The following is a 19631-nucleotide window of genomic DNA, read 5'->3' as shown; positions in this document are numbered from 1 at the left end:
CGGCATAGCACTAAGGCTAAACTATCACTCTTAGGGGGACCAGCAGTCAGCACTACCCCTTAATCTCGCGCACGGAAGTGAGAGCGCATTTGTTAAATGGCTGTGCACGCGCGAGCCCAGGATCTATGTAAATGACAGGCCATTAACGGCATGTGAAGAGGTAAGCACGTGAAACCATTAGATACCGTTATTTATAGCCCGCGCGCACGCATCCACCTGCGACTAGGCGCAGAAGAATGCGGCGGGGAGGACCAAGGGATGGCGAGAGGGCAAGACCGGGAGGGAGGGGACGAAAATTCCACAGTCTACGAACGTAGCCGCGGCAATGCTCACTCCTTACAAAGTTGCTGTGATTTTTGATTCCCATGTGAGCCGGTCCTGCCAGATTGTCGAGCACAGACCTCGCAACATGCAGACCTTTCACGGGCAACACCTCTAGAATGCCAATCAAACCCCGCCGCCTGTGTCACTGACAGACAATTCGAACGTGAAGTGTGCTGTGCCAATGCCATCCCTGGCCAGGGATGCTGCTGCTGCTGAACGCGCTGTGTGCAGCCTCCATGCTGTACCCATGTCGCGCTTTACAGGTGGAGCGTTCTGCTCGCTTGCCGGGGAGGACGTGCACTGCACATCATTTCACCCCGCCATGCGAAGCATCCGCACCGCTATTGCTGCTATGTCCCTTTTATCAGCAGAGCCCGAGAGGCATCGTGCGTTCGGCCACGCCATGCAGCACACACGGAGTCAGTGCATATGTGTATTCCCAGTGCCCTGAAACACGAGGGGCTCCTGTAAACACCCCTTCCACAATGAAGCGATCCTAAACAGACAAATAAACACGCAAAGACAGAAAAGAGGCGCCGAAAATTCAGCTAGATAAGCATTCCCCCCGTTTAAAAGCCATCACCGACTACTTAAAGCACAACAGAAAATATGACAGTGGCACTGCACCCCCCAATTACATCTTTGAACGGCGCGGATTTCCACCTCACGCTGCCAACACGCTCTTCGCCACGGTTAATATCTCCCATCATAGGAAGATCATGCAAAAACCACAACCTTATGCCGGAGACGTTTTCCAGCAGCAGAGTGCGCGCTGCTAATAGAGACAGATCCGTCCCCAGCGCGATCGGTAAGGAAATGAATAGACATGCTGCAAAGTGCAGAGGCATTAGAATACCTCAGTGAAAACAAACTGATGCTAATCCATACATAATATTCGAGATGAAAATGTGCCAATTAACGGGATACGGACGCTTCACAAGTAAAGAGAGAGCAATCTCTGACTTACCTTGCAAAGATCTGATAGACTACTGGCAACATCCAACCATTTGGGTAGCACGAGGCGTTTCAAAATGCAGAAAAATGGCATTTAGGAGAAAAAAATCGAATGCATGATGAAAAATGAAGGCCAAAGATGACAAAGTAGGAATCCAAGGAGCTGCCTTTTCTCAGATTTCATTAGGCTGCTACACAGTTCTGCAAAACAAGTACACTGCAGCAGTGTGGCGAGCATAGGTTTGCAATGCATGTCCCATATAGCCCAACAGCTAGAAAGACGTGGAACTGGATTCCAGGAGGATGCGACTCTTGCTTCAGGAAACCGAGAAAACGAGCTGCTATCTCCATGGAAGAGAGTTTGAAATGAAGACGTATGCCAGAACTACAGCTCAGTATTATTCCCCAGCCCATCAATTACAAAAGCAGGTGCCCCTGTCTCCTGTTTTCCAGATAAGAGGCTGTAATCTCATTTCATAAATGATCCCTGTTTAGACAGGAGCCACCTATTCTGATTATATCATTCCCTCCAGTAGCCATACATGGGCAACTTCCTCTGCCGCGTCACTGGCCCTGACAGCACAAATCTTTATAATATTGAGTGGGCAGGGAGGGGATGGGACCCCATCAATCCGCAGCAGCTTCTGCTGATGTGATATCATGAATCCTGCATAATTATCTAAAGAGCTGCACAAGGAGGAGACAGTCACAGGCTGGCCGGCACAGTTTATTAAATCCCCTCTTACTGAACACTAGTCAAAGCAAATTGAAACAGAGCAACAGAGCGGTGCTGGCAGAGGAACCGGCAGGAAGCTAAGACCACCTACACATGGCAAAGTGGCCCAGCCCACACTGTGAAGCACTGCTTCTCCTGCCGACAGGAGTCTGCAGCTGGCTTGACCTATGCAACAAATGAAGCAGATACCTGCTTCGGTAAATGAAGAATGTAAATCCACATTTTAGAGAAGCAGTATTTTTAAGACTTCTTGGATAAAGCCACATTTTTATGCACACTAGTTGCTATCGGCATGCAGTTCAATTTGATTAAACAGAAAATGTATTACTTGGACAGATATAATCCTGCCAAGACATACAGAAAAGGAAATATCCGTACTATTGGAAGACAAATGCATAGCAGTGCATGCACATAACTAGTGAGGCGCAGAGAGAGAGAGACTGGTATATTCATTGTCATTCAGCAGGAGCCATCCATGTACGATTGAAGCAGCAGGATATATGTACACAAGCAAACACGTTTGCACTCAGCCACACATATGTACACTAACAGTTAACATATAGAGTTGTGGCACAGTTGAGCTTCATATCGCCCTATAATACTCGCAGTCAAGTATACAACTCAAAAATGCACGCTCGGGACTGATTTTTTGTAATGTCTCTTTTATATAAAGATTTATTGGGGCTCTTAAATATTCTTACTCGTTCTCAAGTTTAAAGGAATATGCAGGAGAACACACACAAATAATTTTTTTTACGGAGAGTTTGCCTTATGACTAAGTTTCCAGCGTAATGCTTGATTAGCTCTAGAATAAATGCAGCAATGCCCAGCTTCTCCTGTGCCAACTAGAAATAGGGATTTGTATATCTAGCTAGTAGTATACTGAAGCAACCTCTACTCTTTTTCTTACTGTACAACCACAAGGCACACTTGGACTTCTTTGTGTTTGACGTTTCTAGTACTTCATGATAGTGTGTGGGGACTTGCAACCTTGCCATGTGGCAGTTCCATGTCCTGTAGTAGAACGATGAAATTGACAGTTCAGAGCTGGTGCGGCCTGTTAGCTGGCTTAAAGGAAGCCAGAGCCTTTACAAAATTGGATCTGGCTTCAGCATACCACCATATTAAGCTGGAGCCAGAGTCTGGGCATTTAACAACTTTTGTCTCCCCTTTTGGTACTTATCAAAACTGCTGCATTCCATTTGGGCTTGCTTCTGCAGTCTCAGTTTTCCTGTAAGTGATGGCCAATATGCTTAAGGGTATCAAGAGGTTGTCTGTATTTCAGGACGATGTGTTAATATTTGCACCAGATATACAAACACAAAATATTATTCTGGAGGAGTTGCTGGAAAACTTTCAGTTGAAGGGTGTAGTGTTAAGAAGGGACACGTGTATTTCTCACTGATAAAGTCGAGTACAGCTGTCATTTGGTTACCAGCTACGCTCTCACACCAAAACTCAGTCTGGTTGACAGCATAGTTCAAACCAAACCTCCTATGGACAAGACTGGTCTAAAATCGTTTCTAGGTGTGTGTGAATTTTATTCATGGTTTATACAGAACTTTGCTACCAGATTGAGGCCTCTGTCGTGTATGGTTATGAGAGGGGTTACCTTTGAGTGGGATGCTGAATGCCAAGAGGTGTTTGATTGGGTGAAAACACAACTGGTTTCACCTAAAGTCCTAAAACATTATGATCCTGGATTGCAGTGTGTATTGACTGTTGATGCCAGCAATGTTGGGGTAGGAGCGGTCCTTGGTCAAGAAGATGGTGGGGAGATGAAAACTATTGGGTATGCTTCAAAAGTATTACCATGGATAGAAAACAGTATTCTGTTGTAGAAAAGGAGCTATTAGCCTGCTGGTGGGTGGTTATTAAGTTCAGGAATTATATCTGGGACAGTAATTTCAACTGATCATAAACCTTATATTTTTATTTTGAGTGGAAGGAATGTCAGAGGATTTATGCCACATACTGCAAAGTTGTCATCCAAGTTGGTGCAATCTGATTTTTAACTAGAGTATATTTTGGGTAGTAAGAATGACTGTGCGGACTATCTGTCACTTTCTTCAGAATATGTTGAAAAGGACATTGATGGCGGTGAGGAAGACCAAGAAGATTACATCGCAGTTGTATGCATTTTCTGAACAAGAATGGCGCAATGCTATTACTAATGATCCTTCTATGCTGTTGGTAATGAAATATGTAGAGTCAGGTTGGCCTAGAGAGAGAAACCTCGACTTTGAGTTGAGGACTTAAGTAAAGGTGGCAGAGGATTTGTCGGTAGAAGATAATTTATTAATGAGGACTGACAAATAGGTACCTTCAGTTGCTCCAAGGATGCCATTATAATCTTGTGCTCATGAGGGGCATCTCGGGGCGACTACGACAACAAATGTGTCAGATTATCTTTCTGACGGCCTTCTGTGGACAGGGAAGTTGATGAAGTTGTCAGAGATTGTGCTCTTTGTGCAAGTTGTGATAAAACCATGAAGTTGCAAACACCTCCTTTATGCCCTATAGATTTAACATTTGCACCATGGGAAAAATGGGTATTGACATTGTGGGACCCTTTAATGTTCTGGCATCCCCCTCTAGGTTTGCATCGGTCATGATAGATTACCACACTATAGGGCTGGAGGTGAAATTCGAAAAAGAAAGTTGGATCTGGAGTGGTGGTTGAATTTCTGAAGGATTGTTTTCCAGGCTCTCTAGTGTCTGATAATGAAACACACTTGTTTCAAGCTAGGCGGAGAGTTTCTTGCAAGCTAGTGGAGTAAAACATTTGAAAAGCTCACTGTATAATCTTCCAACCAATGGCTTGGTTGAGATTATGAACAGGGTGTTGGGGGAGTGTATACATCGGGCTGCTGCCAACAACTGTGTGGTAACTAATGCTGTTAAAGGCATGTTGTGGTTTTCACGCACAACTCCACATGCATCTACAGGTTTGTCACCATTTGTGTTATTACGTGGTCGAAGAGCCACTACAAGTTTCTACCCGGATTGGATGACTAAATGGGTCAAGTATGGCGAGTGGATGGATGGTAGTGTAAGAAAGCATGTAGAAGTTGCATAAGGTAAACAAAATGAATACTTTGTTGAGAAGAATAGTCGGGGACTTTAAAATTGAAGTGGGAGAAGGTGTAAGGATAAAGAAACGTACACATGTGAAGAAGGGTGGATCCAAGTTTGGTCCACCCATTAATGTTTTGGGAGTGAAAGGCAATAGTGTGAGAACAGAAGGTGTTCAATGATGCAATAGTTGCTGGTAGGTTAAAGTCAAAGGTATAGATGGTAGACATGAAAGTGCTGATGAGGGTGGCGGAGAGAAGGATGTTGGATGTGTGAGACATAGTAGTAGGGTAATGAATATACCTGTTCATTTTAGAGAGTGATGATGGGATCTTTTCTAGGTTGCCTGTCTGTCCCTAGATTTTGTCCTGTTAGATGTGTGATGTTTGATGATGTTTAGCTACTAGAGGAATATTGTAGTTTCTTATTGTTAAACTTGGCATCTTCGGCACGGTTTCCCCAGACTTTTTGCCTCTACCTCCTGTATTTGTGATGCTGTGCTGGACTTCGTTTTTGCTGGCTTAGATGCTTTGGTCACTTTGCCACTGCTGATCAGTGTCAAAGTGTAAGTGCTCCTTGCGTAAATTGTTGTTACAATTGGTTCTCCCTGATTGTCATATTTGATTTACTGGTAAGTCCCTAAAAAAGTGCGCTGAAGTGTGCCAGGGCCTGTAGATCAAATGCTACTAGTGGGGCTGCAGCATTGGTTGTGCCACCCGAAACGAGTAGCTCTGAAAAGGTAACTCAGGCCTGCCACTGCAGGGTCTGTGCGCAGTTGTTAACTGCCATGTCAACTTGGCAAGTGCACCTACTTGTGAGACCCTAACCTTGGAATTTTCTACATGAAAGGCACTCCTATGGTAGATCCAATGTACTCCACTGGGTAGAGTGCAGTGTGTGTGAAAGGTAGGACATGTACTGGTGTGTGTGACATGTCCTGCTAGTGAAATACTGCCAATTTAGTTTTTCACTATTGAAAGACTATCTTGCCCCTTAGGATAGAATGGGAGTTTATTTATAACATCTCATAAATATAACTTCTCATTGGGACAAGATAGAGAAAGAAAGTTTAGGCTCTCTGAACTCAGAATTTAATAACACATCTTTTAGTAAAGATGGTTTTTAAATTGTGTGTTTGAAAATGCCACTTTTAGAAAGTATGCATTTTCTCTGTGTCTCTGCCTGTTTGTGTATTGAATGTCTGGTTTTGGAGTGACAGGGGCTGGGGATGTGCATTCACTGTATTCAGCCACTGGAGGGGGGGATTGAGGTGTGTCTGGCCCTTCCTGGATGACTCAGAGCTTAGCTGAATAGACCTTGGCTGCATTTAGAGTAGTGGGAGGAGGTTTATTTGCACCTGAATAGAGCCTGTCTCCCTTGCACAATACTGTGGCCATGCTGCAAAAGTGAGGACAGAACTGATTTGGACTGGGCTCAAAGACCTTTGCACAAAGAGAACAAAGACATTTTGGGGTATAAGTATTAGACCTAAAACCCCTGCATTTTAGATCATTTCTGGAATTCAAGAGGAACCTTTGCCAAGGAGAAGAGCTGGAGAAACTGAAGGAGAAGTACTGCCACTTTGCTGTGTGCTGTCTGGGGTTGGCCTGCAGTAGCCGACTCTGCCAAGGAAAGGATAAGGACTTTGCTGTGTCCCCCTGCTTGAGGAAGATCTCCAAGGGCCTGTGTGTGCTGGCTTCCTGTTCTGAAGTCTCAGGGACACAAAGACTTCACCCCCAGCTACCATGAAATTTCTTGCTGGGAGTTCTGACCTGCCAAGAGGTACCTGTGACTGTGTTGGTCCTCTGGAGGTTGTTTCTGCTGTTGGGAGCTGGAAAAGCAACACAACTACATGAAAATCGATGCATTGCTCTTCCTGCGGCAGTTTTTCCTATGCAGCACCGCTATGCGAGAAGAATCGCCACGCATCACAGCGACACTACCGAAACCGATGCGACTGATTGGACTCAATCAGTCAGCAGCGGAAAGTGGAAGTTACAGAGTCCGGTCTCCAGGCTTTAGGAGTGCTCATGCTTCACGCGCTCGCTGCTGCCTGCGTTATGCTGACGGTCAGGAGGCCTGGAGGCTTCTCTCAGCCCGCCGCAGCTTATTGCCACTCATCACGGTCTCCACTGCAGTTCAGCCTTCACTAATTTAGCGGAGCTGCTCGGAGCTTCTTGGAGGCTGCTCGGAGGCAAAGCCTGCTTGCTAGGAGCCACGGGCCACCACTGCCTGCCTTAGACTGCCGAGCCGAGCACTGTGACCGCTGTGGGCGCTGCGGTTTCGGACGGCTTGCGTGGCATTTCCTCCCCCCGGCTTAGAGGTGAGGTGAGGCGTGGTGGGGCGAGGGCGACCCCTTCGATCGAATTAGCCTGCCAGTCTGCAGTTTGTAATCCCCCCCTTCCACATACACACACTTGGCTCTTTGACTACAGGCTGCACCAGGTAAGACAGGACTAAGGAGGACGTTGCTCCTCTGCCTCCCCCACCTGGAGTCCGATTTTAAGCCCCCGCTGCTGCAGCAACTGACAGCCAGGAGCAGAGGGGGGGTGAGCCATGGCAGGAGAAGTGCCAGGAAGCTGGGATCTGACAGCGAGGACCACGATCAGCAGCGGTCCCTGTCTTCTGCGCGGCTGGGAGAGAGCTGGGGAGTGGGGGCCGTGAATGAGAGCGGTCCCGTAGACATCTCATCCCCTACTCTGGCCCATAATAGGGGCTGCATGGACCACTCTGTATCTCGCACTTGCTCCTCTTTTTGCGTGGTGTGAATTGTTACTGCTATAACTACTATAAGCTGCTGCATCCACCGTTCCTGCCAGCTCTCCCATTGCGGCTAACGAGGAGACAGAGTGTGGAGGAGCTGCAAAAGGCGCCACGGCCTGAGAAGAGGAGGAGAGGGGGAGAAGCTAGGTGAGCAGCTGCGGGAACCCAACCTCGCTCTCTCTGAATTGAATAAGGTCCGCCAATAATCAGCGATTCAGCCCCCAAAAAGGAAATGAGATCTGGCAGGGTTAGGGGGTGCCCGTCAAGAACAAAAAAGGAGACAAAAACAAGCAAGCGTAAAAGAGACCCTCCAACTCTCAAAGACAGCATGGCTGAACTACTCACCGAAACTAAACTTAGAGAAGGCACTTCATCCCCAGGCATTGTGTCCCTGGATATGGGCCCTATATAAGCGACACCAAACTGGAAACAGGTATAACACAGACGTGCTACAAATGGTCACAGCCCAAGATCTATACAAAGTTTCAGTTCCTAAAAAACCCAGGGGATGCCCTTTTATCAAGCTTGATTGCGGCAAAAGGCCCTAAAAATCCGATCTTACCACTCAAACTATCGGATAATGGGGAGAACAGGACTCCAGCTAATGACCAAAGTATAACAATCGGCATAAAAAGCATCCCTGAGCCAAATGAACTCCTACATCAATCACATAGTACTTTTGCTTCAACTTTAGTTGCGCAACGTAAAACTAAACCACTACCACAAGGGCCACAGGATCATCAAGCAGTTGAAATATCAAAAGCAATTTTACTAAGTAATCTAGAAACAACAAATAAGTTGGCAGAGCCTCCTGGACAAGTCGGAAGAAACAACAAGGACAAACAGGTTGAGAGAAGCTGTAGTAGGGTAACAGGGAATAACGGTACTACTAATAAGGAATTGTCTATAACAGAGATGGGCATACCACCAGTCGCTATAAAAAAATCAAGGATCAGTTGGACTCCATCGCCAAAGTTGTATCAATTATTTTCATCAACGCCCCACACCGCTGAATCAGCACTCAGACAAGAGTTGGAAAATACAAAGAAACTTCATACGTCGGACGAAGGAGATCGGAATAACTTATCAATTAATCATACACAACAAACTCCGGTGAAACTTAGGCTGAATTCTCTAAACTCCCCTTCATCAGAGAACATTTTATCAAAGAACATAGAGTTGAAAGGGACCCAGACAGTGAGGCCCCTTTATCGACACCCGATTTAGGAATCTCAACCAACGTTCATGTAATGTAATGTAATGTAATGTAATGTAAGCACACATTTATATAGTGCTACTATCGCTCCAAGGAGCATCTTGGCGCTCAGCTCACAACCCTGCTGGATTAGGTTGGTGGACAAAAGGCAATTTTCTGCAGCATAGGCCTTTACCCTAATGCTCTACAGGCCGCATCGGAGAGTGAGAAGATCCATGTCTTCAAAGACTTCCTAAAATCGCTCTCCTTAGCTATACGCCGAAGCTGAGCTGGCAATTTATTCCAGGCTCTTGATCCTAACACAAAAAGAGATTTCCCCCCTTTGGTGGCCAATCTAAATCTGGGGATCACCAAGAGGTTTTGATTGGCAGACCTCAAGCAGCGTACTGGCGCATAGCGTTTAAAGCCATTCAGCAGATATTTCGGACCTTGAGACTGAAAGGCTCTAAAGGTGATGACAAGAACCTTAAATAGGACACGCTTATGAATGGGCAGCCAGTGTAAGATCTTAAGCGCCGCCGAGGCAGATGATCTTCTCGGCCAGCGGAGTACCAGGCGAGCAGCAGCATGCTGTACCATCTGTAGCCTATGCAGCACTGCTTTATTGGTGCCTGCATAAAGACTGTTGCAGTAGTCCAGTCTAGATGTTATAAGAGCTACTGCAACAGTCTTTCTGGCTGCCAGAGGAAGAAGATCAAAAAACTTCCTTAGTGATTTGATAATCTGAAAACATGAGCCAGCTACACCCACTGCTTGGTGTTTGAATGAAAGTTGGTCGTCGAATTTAATCCCAAGATTTCGCGCAGAAGCGATAGTATTAGGGGGAGCTTCTGCATCCTCGGGCCACCATTGTTTGGGGGAGAACAGATTTTGAGGCCCGAAAGGTAATATTTCTGTCTTCCCCGAGTTACATTTGAGGTGATTGTTATTCATCCACTCAAATGTAGCCTTGAGACAGTTCCTCAAGTTTTCTTCGGCCCCAGGCAGCTCCCTATCCAGCACTAAAATCAGCTGGGTATCGTCAGCGTACGATATGACTGCAATCTGATAGGACGCAATCAGCTCAATCAAGGGGACCATATAAAGATTAAAAAGGACAGGACTCAAACTAGCGCCCTGTGGGACCCCTGAGCTGACAGCCTTTTCCTCAGATTTGCAGTCACCTAGTACTATAACCTGACGTCTCTGAGAGAGGAAATTAATGAGCCATGCCAGCACCACTCCTCCTATGCCTGCGTTTTCCAAACGGTCAATCAAGATTGAGTGTGCGACCGTATCGAAGGCCGCCGATAGGTCGAGTAAAATCAAGACGGCCTTCTTCCCTTGGTCCAGTGCCATTCGTAGAGTCTCTGCTGAAAACAGAAGAGCGGACTCAGTCGAATGTTTGGACCGAAACCCTGATTGATTGGAGTGCAGGATGTTATTCTCCTGCCAAAAATTCGTAAGTTGATGATTAACGAATTTCTCCGTCAGTTTAAACACCGCCGGGAGTAGGGAAATGGGACGCAGGTTGGACAGAGTAGTTGGGTCTGGCAGGGCTTTTTTCTGCTGCGGCATAACCGCTGCACATTTCCAGTCTCCTGGGATTGCTGCTGTGGTCAGCGAGGAATTGATGATACTATTAATGGTTGGGTTTAACTCCTCAACCAAAGTTCGCAGAACCATAGGCGGGCAAGGATCAAATGGGGACCCATATTTTATGGCCAAGATAGCCTGATGTGAATCCTCCAGAGAGATATGCGTAAATGAATCCAAGCGGGGGGTGTTGGTTGTCATAACGTCTATCCTCATTGTTTCCGGAGGTGGCGAGATGGAAGGTACAGATGGGAAATCCTTAACAATATCATGGATTTTCTTTTCAAAATAGTCAGCTATTGCATTGCAAAGCGAGGGTGAAGATGTAAGCTCCTGAGAGAGTACGGTGGGATTAATAAAACTCTTAACTATCTTGAAAATCTCCTTCTGTCCCTTATCCGAAGAAGAAATAGCCTCCAAGTAGTATGTTTTTTTGCCAGCTTAATTGCGGCATGGTAGTTCTTACGTGCCGATTTATAAAAATCATGGGCAGCTGGCTCATAACTCCTTCGCCACCTACGCTCCAAGGATCTTACTGCACTCAACAGCAAAACTCTGAAAATCCCTGGTCCAGCTTACTCCAGACAGTGCAACTCTTAGTGGAAGCACTTCAATATCAGTTAGATAAAATGGATGCCCAGTTAACCTTATTAAATACATTGGCAGTGTTTGTGGTGGCAATCGATGAAAAACTTGGTGCCCTGAATTTGCTCTTTCAGAGCTCATATGGGAGACAACAGGACCGGGAGTTAAATTGTGGCTGTGGTCCAATAGTTGATAAACTCACCTCTCTCCCCTTGATTCTGGAGGACTTGTGCACCCAAATTAAAGAGTCAGCACGGAAAAACATCGAGCCTAGTCAAAAGGCTATCTACTCCGCTGAGATCAAGCACAGATCAATTACAAATAACACGAGAGATCCAGGTCTGACAAATTCTACCTCAAACCTTATTTGCACAGGCTATGGAAAAAAAGACGAGAGCTCTAAGAAACAGGAACCACTAACTGGACTCTCTCAGGGCTCGGATGAAGAACTGGCAGAACCAGGAGCAACTTTTAATGCCAAACAAAGGCGAGCGCAAAGGAGAAAGGGCAGAAACCAAAAAACCAACACAAATAAGGAGGATTTCGCCCGTTTCTTCAGGCAGTTACCACCTGCAAAACCTGTCCTATCTAATCAGACTACCCCGAGGGAAAGGGCAAAATTCAATCAGGTGCACCGCGCACCGGGCAAATGTTGGTTTCAAATTCCAATCAAGAGCTGCCTCCCAGGGATTCCCTGCAACAAAAGCTATCAGGGGAAGAAGGAGGAACACAAACTCCAAAGGATTACAATCTACCCAGGGAAGAAGCAGAACACCAGTTCCTGCAATGCGGAATAAAACCAGAAGGAACCATCATACAGCATCACTCCCCTAAACATACATCTGTAGGACCTATGGTCAAAGAAATTAAATCCTCCACAATCATAACGGTTAGCCAGCCTGACCAGCAAACAGAGAGGGCTTTAAACTATCCGCCCATCCTTGTATCTAAAATTGGAGGAGTTGAATATATTTAACTTACACATGGAAATATAAGAACTAAGCCCGCCTGTGCTGAACCTTTGGGGCAGCTTTGTGCTGGGACAGTTACAAATGTAACTCCAGATGCCCAGAGTAGGCCAGAACTAATTACAAAGCCGTCTAAAGCAAGCACAAGCACCCATGAGCCCACTAACCGACCACAAGCAGATAACCTAGGAAATGATACAAACAGGAAAGTGAAAACACTAGAATTTGCACCAGCCTATAGATCCAGAGGGGTTCACGACATACTAAATCGTGGGAACATACTTCGCTTATTCACACATATACCCTCATTAATGAAGGTAAACTCAACGGACCTGGATTCAGTAGAGTTCATCAGCCATGGGCACCCTAGGGAGGGTGAGACTACACGGACAATATGGAGGTCAGAATGTATTGCACAAAGAATTTTATTGGAAGCCTCGACATTTGAAAACTAGGGCATAAAAATAAAACCCATTATATCACTTGGTTATACAGCACCAATATTACAGAGCCAAAGGGATAGTCGGCTAACAGAATGTTACGCCCCTAAGTCAATATTGAGAGGGGCAAGGGGACCCTCACCGGTCAGCGTGAGGCAGTCACAGGACAAATGCAGACAATATCCGATTCATCTTCATCAAGGCCTCTGCCAAGACTCAGGATGGCGCATGAGGGTAATTTCCAACCAAGGAACAAGCAGATGACAGAACAGCAGGTATAATATCTCAGAAGGTGTAATAAACTTTTTACGGATATGCTCCTGGAAAATTAACAGGCTAAATAGCAAGTCGTCGGACCATGCCTTCATGAATTATCTAATGTCATTCCACATCATCGCTTTCCAGGAGACATGGATGACGGATCCACCACATCTACAAGGATATATACTGTTCCATGCTCCAGCTCTCAAAAAAGCAAAATTTGGCCATCTGCAGGGAGGCCTGGTAACCTACGCAAGTAACATCTGCGCAAATTCTGTCCATCTAGTGGCCTTAACTACACCGAAATCCATTGCTATCAAAATCTCCTCTATAAAGGGGCAACTAGGGAATAGGCACAAGGAGATAGTAATAATAAACACATATATACATCCTAACAGGAAATCTAACGACGCTAAGCAATTAGTCAACTTCGTAAAGTCTTGCATGAGTGAAGTTAATACACCAGCCATGATATTGACAGGAGACTTTAATTTAGATCTACTTGGACGATCTAAAGCGGAGGAAGTCTCTCTAATTAACCAGTTATGGAACATCCCGCAACAGAGAACCAACTGAACAGCAGTTCCATCAAAAGTTGGTCAACTTCTCATAGAGGATCTTGAACATCTTATGCTGCGAGCAGCAAATGACAGAACTACAGGTGATACACCTCCTGCATTCACTCATCAATCTCTAAAAAAAAGTTCAACGCTGGACTACACTTTTGTATCCCTAACTCTCTTTAAAGAAATCTTCTCATTCATTATGGGTGACAAAGTAGATAGCGATCATTGCCCCCAGGAACTTATATTGTGCACAAACATCTTAAGATCAATGAAATGGAAAGGTTTACCAGTCACCATTGCTACTATCAACTTTAGGAAAATAAAATTCATGCTAGCAACGCAAGATAACTTTCAGGAAGCTGCTAATCTTTTATTTGAATCACGGGAAGGGGACAACGAAATAGAGAAATGGACAAATTATACGCATGCCTTGATAACATCTTTCTCAGCCCCAATTAAATCTTAAATACATTAAGAAGGGAAGGCAAGAAGGGGCACCAGGGCCAAATGGAATCTCACCTGTGCATTATAAACAAGATACAGAATACTGGGCGAAGGCACTGAGTTCTCTGTTCCGGGAGATAAGAACAATAGGCCGTCTTCCTCCATCATGGCAGACCTCGATAATTTCACCAATCTTTGAATCAGGTGACAAGACTCAACCTAAGAACTACCGGTTAGTTGCCCTTCTGGAGAACGAGGCAAAATATTTTGCCTGGACGCTGCTGGATGAACTGCAACTCTGGGCGGAAGTCAATTCAATCATTCCCCTAAACCAAACTGGCTTTTCTAAATCTGTTGGGACCACAACAAACATAACAACAATGGCTCTGTTAATCGATAAGGCTGAGATTACAAGAACACCATTACATTTGTGCTTCATCGATTATCGGGCAGTTTTTGACCATGTAAATCGACATAAACTCTGGTTGAAATTGGCAGGCTGGGGCATTCCCCACGCTTTCTGAACCTGTTAATTAATCTGCACACTGAAACCTGGGTGGAAATAAAGCTTGTGACGGGTCAACATTATCGAGGAAAATCCCCAAAACAAAAGGCCTCAAGCAAGGCTGCGTACTGGCCCCAACGCTATTTAATCTGTTTTTAGCAGATTTGATCCCGTTACTAAATGCAAGCAACTCGCATTCTCCAAAAATTGGGAATCTAACATTACCTTGCCTACTCTACGCTGACGATCTAGTACTGATGAGCCAAACGAAGGTGGGCCTACAGCGTCTTCTTGACACCACGTTTCAATACTCTGAGGCTAATGACTTAAATATCAACTTGGAAAAAACAAAAACCATGACAATTAAAAAGAATTTTAAGAAAACACCTGTCTGGTTTTGGGATAAGATTCAAATAGATTCAGCCAATGAGTATAAATACTTGGGGGCGATCATTGATAAAGGCGGGCACTTTGTAACCCAGAGAGACACAATTAAAAGGAAAGGCATAGCCTTAGCAGCCTCAATGAGAAACCTCAATTCCAGACTGACGGGTCCCTCGCTCGCTTCTCTGGTTGAAGTTATACTAGTACAACTTCTACCAACAATAACCTATGGAAGCGAGGCAAAGAGGGGGGGGACTAGAAGCTCTTGGATGCTGTGGTTGCAAAAGTATACAGAATAATTTTTGGTTTACCAACACAAGTCTCTCCAGCGCAAATTAGCCTCGAGTTTGGTGTGCAAAAACAGACCATTGCAAGGAAAGGTGCGATAGGGGACAGAGTAAGGAAATCTGAACCTGGTATCCTAAATTGGCACCTGTGGACTGAATACAACAGAAAGAGTCATCACCAGCGGCAAAATATTTAGCAACAAGCGTGGCAACGCTGGGTCTTACCGAACTCTGGGCAACACCCACAAGTCACTACCTCCTTAAAAACTAATAAAGAAAATAGTACAAAATGAATCTTGGATTGAAGACAAGGCAGCCTTAACAAATGGTCGCATGGCTGGATGATTCTTAGTACCTATTCCTCTCTGGGGGCTCAAAAGTATCTACCTTTGAGTTTTGCCAAGCATACAAAAATCTTATTTTTGAAATACAGATTAGGCTTGTTGCCATGCACAAAGCACTTTGCACATTGGCTGAAAATCCAATTTGATTCTAACTGCCGCTTATGTGGGACAAAGCAAGAAGATATGCTGCATCTCCTCTGCACATGTAAAGAGCTAACAGAGGAAAGAAGACGGCTTCTAAAACCAATTTTTAACCAGAGAGGCATTCACACACAGAGACAAGCTGTGTTGGCATGTTTTGCACCCGAGGACATGCAGCTTAACTGTCGCTTTGTGAAATTTTTAAGACAAGTGGAGAAGAAAATGCCAAAGTCCGAATAACCACATAGCAGATAAGGAAAAGGACAAACGCTGCTATATTAATTGCTTGTTTTTTTTAATGTACTGTAAATATAATTTGGTAATAATGTCTTTTAACTGCTTTTTATCTGGAATGAGATATTTTGTAGCAACGGTTGTAAGTACCTATGCTAAATAAAAATAAACAGTAAAAAAAACAGTAAGCCGATGCAGCGCCCCGTCGCCGCTGCAAGAACTGACGCATCGAGGGGTTGCAACTAAAGAAACCGATGCAGCGCCGCTCTACGCCGCCGCATCCATCAGCAATGCTGCCCGGATTTCCACGTATCGTACCCGTGCGGCAAATTTTCCCGATGCAACACCCGTGGACCAGACGCATCACTTCCCCCTATAGACCAGATTCGATGCATCAATTCTCTTGCGTGCCCCATGGACCAGACGCATCACTTCTCCCTACAGACCGGATTCGACGCATCAATTCTCTTGTGTGCAGCAGAACTGTTGCATCACCTCCCCATGGCCTCAGGAACTAACGTAGCTCTGTGTTTTTCAACACTTTCTATCTATGCGGCTGTTTGGCCTTGTGAATTTTGATGCAACTACAGGTACTGTGAGAGAAATCACGCAGTCATAGTTTTCTATGGGCAAAGTTGTTTGAAACATTTTTAAAGTCACATTCTTATAAGATGTAGGTGGGATTTTTGTCATTTTGATCTTGTGGAGTTTAGATAATGATACTTTAATTTTCTAAACTGGTTTGGTGTTCATTTGTGGTGTTATCACTGTATTACTGTGTGTTTTGAGTTCAAATACTTTGCACATTGCCTTTGGGATCAGTCTGTCTGCTCGTGCCAAGCTACCCAAGGGGTGAGCAGGGGTTATCTAAAGTGTGTCTCCCCCTTTCCCTGACTAGAAGCAAGGGTCTCTATTTGGACAAAGGTATCTACCTCTGACAATTAGAGACCCCCATGTCTAACAGCTATCATATCTAAATGTTTCTTTGTAAGTAGGAAACTACGTGTAAAACTTGTGTTTAGTTTTTGTGTTGGAACATTTTTGGTAATAAGTATATATTTTGTTCTGATATTTTTAAGTACAGGTTCAAAATTGCTTTGTTTATTAAGAGGGGAAACCCATGTAGTACTTCATGATAGTGTGTTGGGACTTGGAACCTTGCTGTGTGGCAGTTCCATGTTCTTTAGTAGAATGTTGACATTGTCAGTTAAGAGTAGATGCTACCTGGTGCCTGTCCTGGGTGGTTCGCTGAGTTGACAGATGTAAATAAAAGTCTTTTAATGAAGAAACCTACCTTGTTTCAGAGTTTCAGCTGTAACAAAGTTGCACAAGGAACATCAGGCACACCATCAACAAGACCAAATACCATACCCCGTGTGCACGGTGAACCAAGCCTTCAAGTTCTGGAATAGAGTCTTCACTCCAGAGCAGGGCACTGGGCACATCAGATGAGGTTTTCTCCAATGTGTACAGAGTCAGGTAGTCTACCTTTTCAAGAACACAACAGGATTTTTGGGCAACGATTGGCCTTTATATATGAATACTGTCGTAGGACTGGAGCGCATTCCAAGCCTTCACCGTACCAATAGGGGCCTTTCCCTAAGCTGACATACTTCCACTTTCAATAGTGCTGTATGTTTATATTTTTGGAGAGCAGGCACTACCCCGCAAGCAACCATTCCTTTCAGTCCAAATAAGGACCCTTACATCACACTATGAAAATACTCTCTCTGCAGGCTGGATAAATTCAGGAGCAGAGAAGTCAAGGTTAATGAACTAGTCTGCACACCAGTCTGGTGCCAAACGTTTGCAGCTGCAACCCAAAGAACAACAAACCTTATCATGTAGTATAAGTAGTACCTGAATTGAGTATCATCATGAAATCTCCAAGCATTGATTTTCACGGAAGCATCCATTAACATATGGATGAGTCAACAAGGACAGTCAGCTTGAATAGGGAATGTATATTAACAGTGGCTGGAAAAAGGGTGACAATGTCAACCTCTAATGAATCATCGCTGCTAAAAGTTGCTTATGCCAACTGAGTAGTAGAGACTTTACATAGAAAGGTTCATAATGGAAACAACTGGAATAATAATTTAATTGTAAACCAGAAGTTAATTTCACAAGGGCTATAGTCCTTTTGTTTTTCTGGTGCTGGGTATAACAACACAGAGGAAATGTTAAGGCTCGTAGGAAAAATCTTACATTTTTCCCCATTATTCTTTTAAAAGATGCACAGGGCAGGTAGAATTCAATACAACTATAATTCTTAAGGTAATGTGAGATGAGGCAGAACGCAAGCCTCAGTTTTAGTAAAGTTGAAACACTAAATAACAACAATCTATGGTTTTGCAAGAGGCATTCCTCCCAGGTGTTCTAGCTCAAAGGATGACTGGGCCTCTCCCCAATCTATTGGGAGTGTTCTCTTTCCATCTACGCAGAAAAATCAGGCGGCCTATATGAGTTAGCATGATGACTCCCTAGTTTGTTCTCCACAGCGAAATCTAAGCCTCGGCTAGAAATAGCTTACGTTGCACTTATTTAAATTCCTCCCTCTATCTCCATTTACAATTGTAGGGGTCTATGGTAAGTTTAGAGTGGGAAGCAACCCCAAAGAAATATGGCCTTAATTAATAGAAAGACAAAACTGTAGCAAATTGTAGTATTCCCTGTTAGTATAACATTCCATGACAGAATTGTTATTGCACATCCTCAATGTAACATTCTATATGTGGTCATCTGATCAGTTGTAACTGGTGTTATGCTGAAGGTGGTTGTCTAAGCTGTCTCTGTGAATAAACTCTTCTACACACCACTTGGATTCATGAAGGTGATTTCTACATAAATTTGGCGACGATCGGGATCTTCAACCCAGTCATCCAGAGAAGACCTCTATACCAACTAAAATCCACTTTGAAGAAATTTTCACAAAACAGACAGCGTTCGCCTGCACAACTAAATTCTACCAGGTATTTAAAATGTTTGTCTGTGTGTACGAAGATTGCACCAGCGGCTGTTTGTAAAATATAGTGCTTTGATTGCACCAGCGGGAGTTAAACCTCTTTGATACTCTGAGCAGGGCCCCTCTACTTGTGAAGCCGTCTTTGGTCTATCTCAAACTGTCAGCGCTACTCGCGTATTGAGGGTTGACAACTCCGGCATTTGAGGACCATTTTCCCCGTTTTGTTCTGCCTTGTGCAGAGTGGCACTGTTCAAGTCTAAAGGTTGTCGAGCACGCGCCATTGAATCGCACCACAGCGACAATCTTTGAAAAACAACAAAGAACTTACTAAACACGCGCTGCTACCTGCATGCTGCTTCCTGCATTCTGCTGACGCCGGTCTGCAAAACGTTTCTTCCGTGTGACGTCACCACGCATCACGTCTCCACGCATGCGTTTCAGCAACCATTTTAGCTATTGAAACATTATCGTTTCCATAACAACGGAGCAACGATCACACTCACAACCTATTTCAACCAAATCCAACCATTAATTACCCTCGTTTTCACAGCAAAATACTCCATTCACCTCTACAATTACAATTTAAGCATTTATTTGACGTTTTAAAAAAAAAAAAAAAAAAAAAAAAAAGGAAAAACGAAAAGAAGACAGAAGAGAACAGAACATTGTAAGACTTGGTTGCAGACACTTCAAGTACCATCCTCTCTAATGACAACGGTGACTACTTTTATTATTTTATATACATGTTTCAAAAATTTAAATAGTTTATTATAAGTGAATAACTTAAAATCCATGATGTCTAACAATATTGCCTCCCCAGCTCACTTTTTACCTACTGCAGGAGATCCAAAAGTAGAATGGGAT

This window comes from Lissotriton helveticus, chromosome 6, assembly GCF_964261635.1.
Source record: "Lissotriton helveticus chromosome 6, aLisHel1.1, whole genome shotgun sequence".
NCBI lineage: Eukaryota > Metazoa > Chordata > Amphibia > Caudata > Salamandridae > Lissotriton > Lissotriton helveticus.
This window is presented reverse-complemented; position numbering follows the sequence as displayed.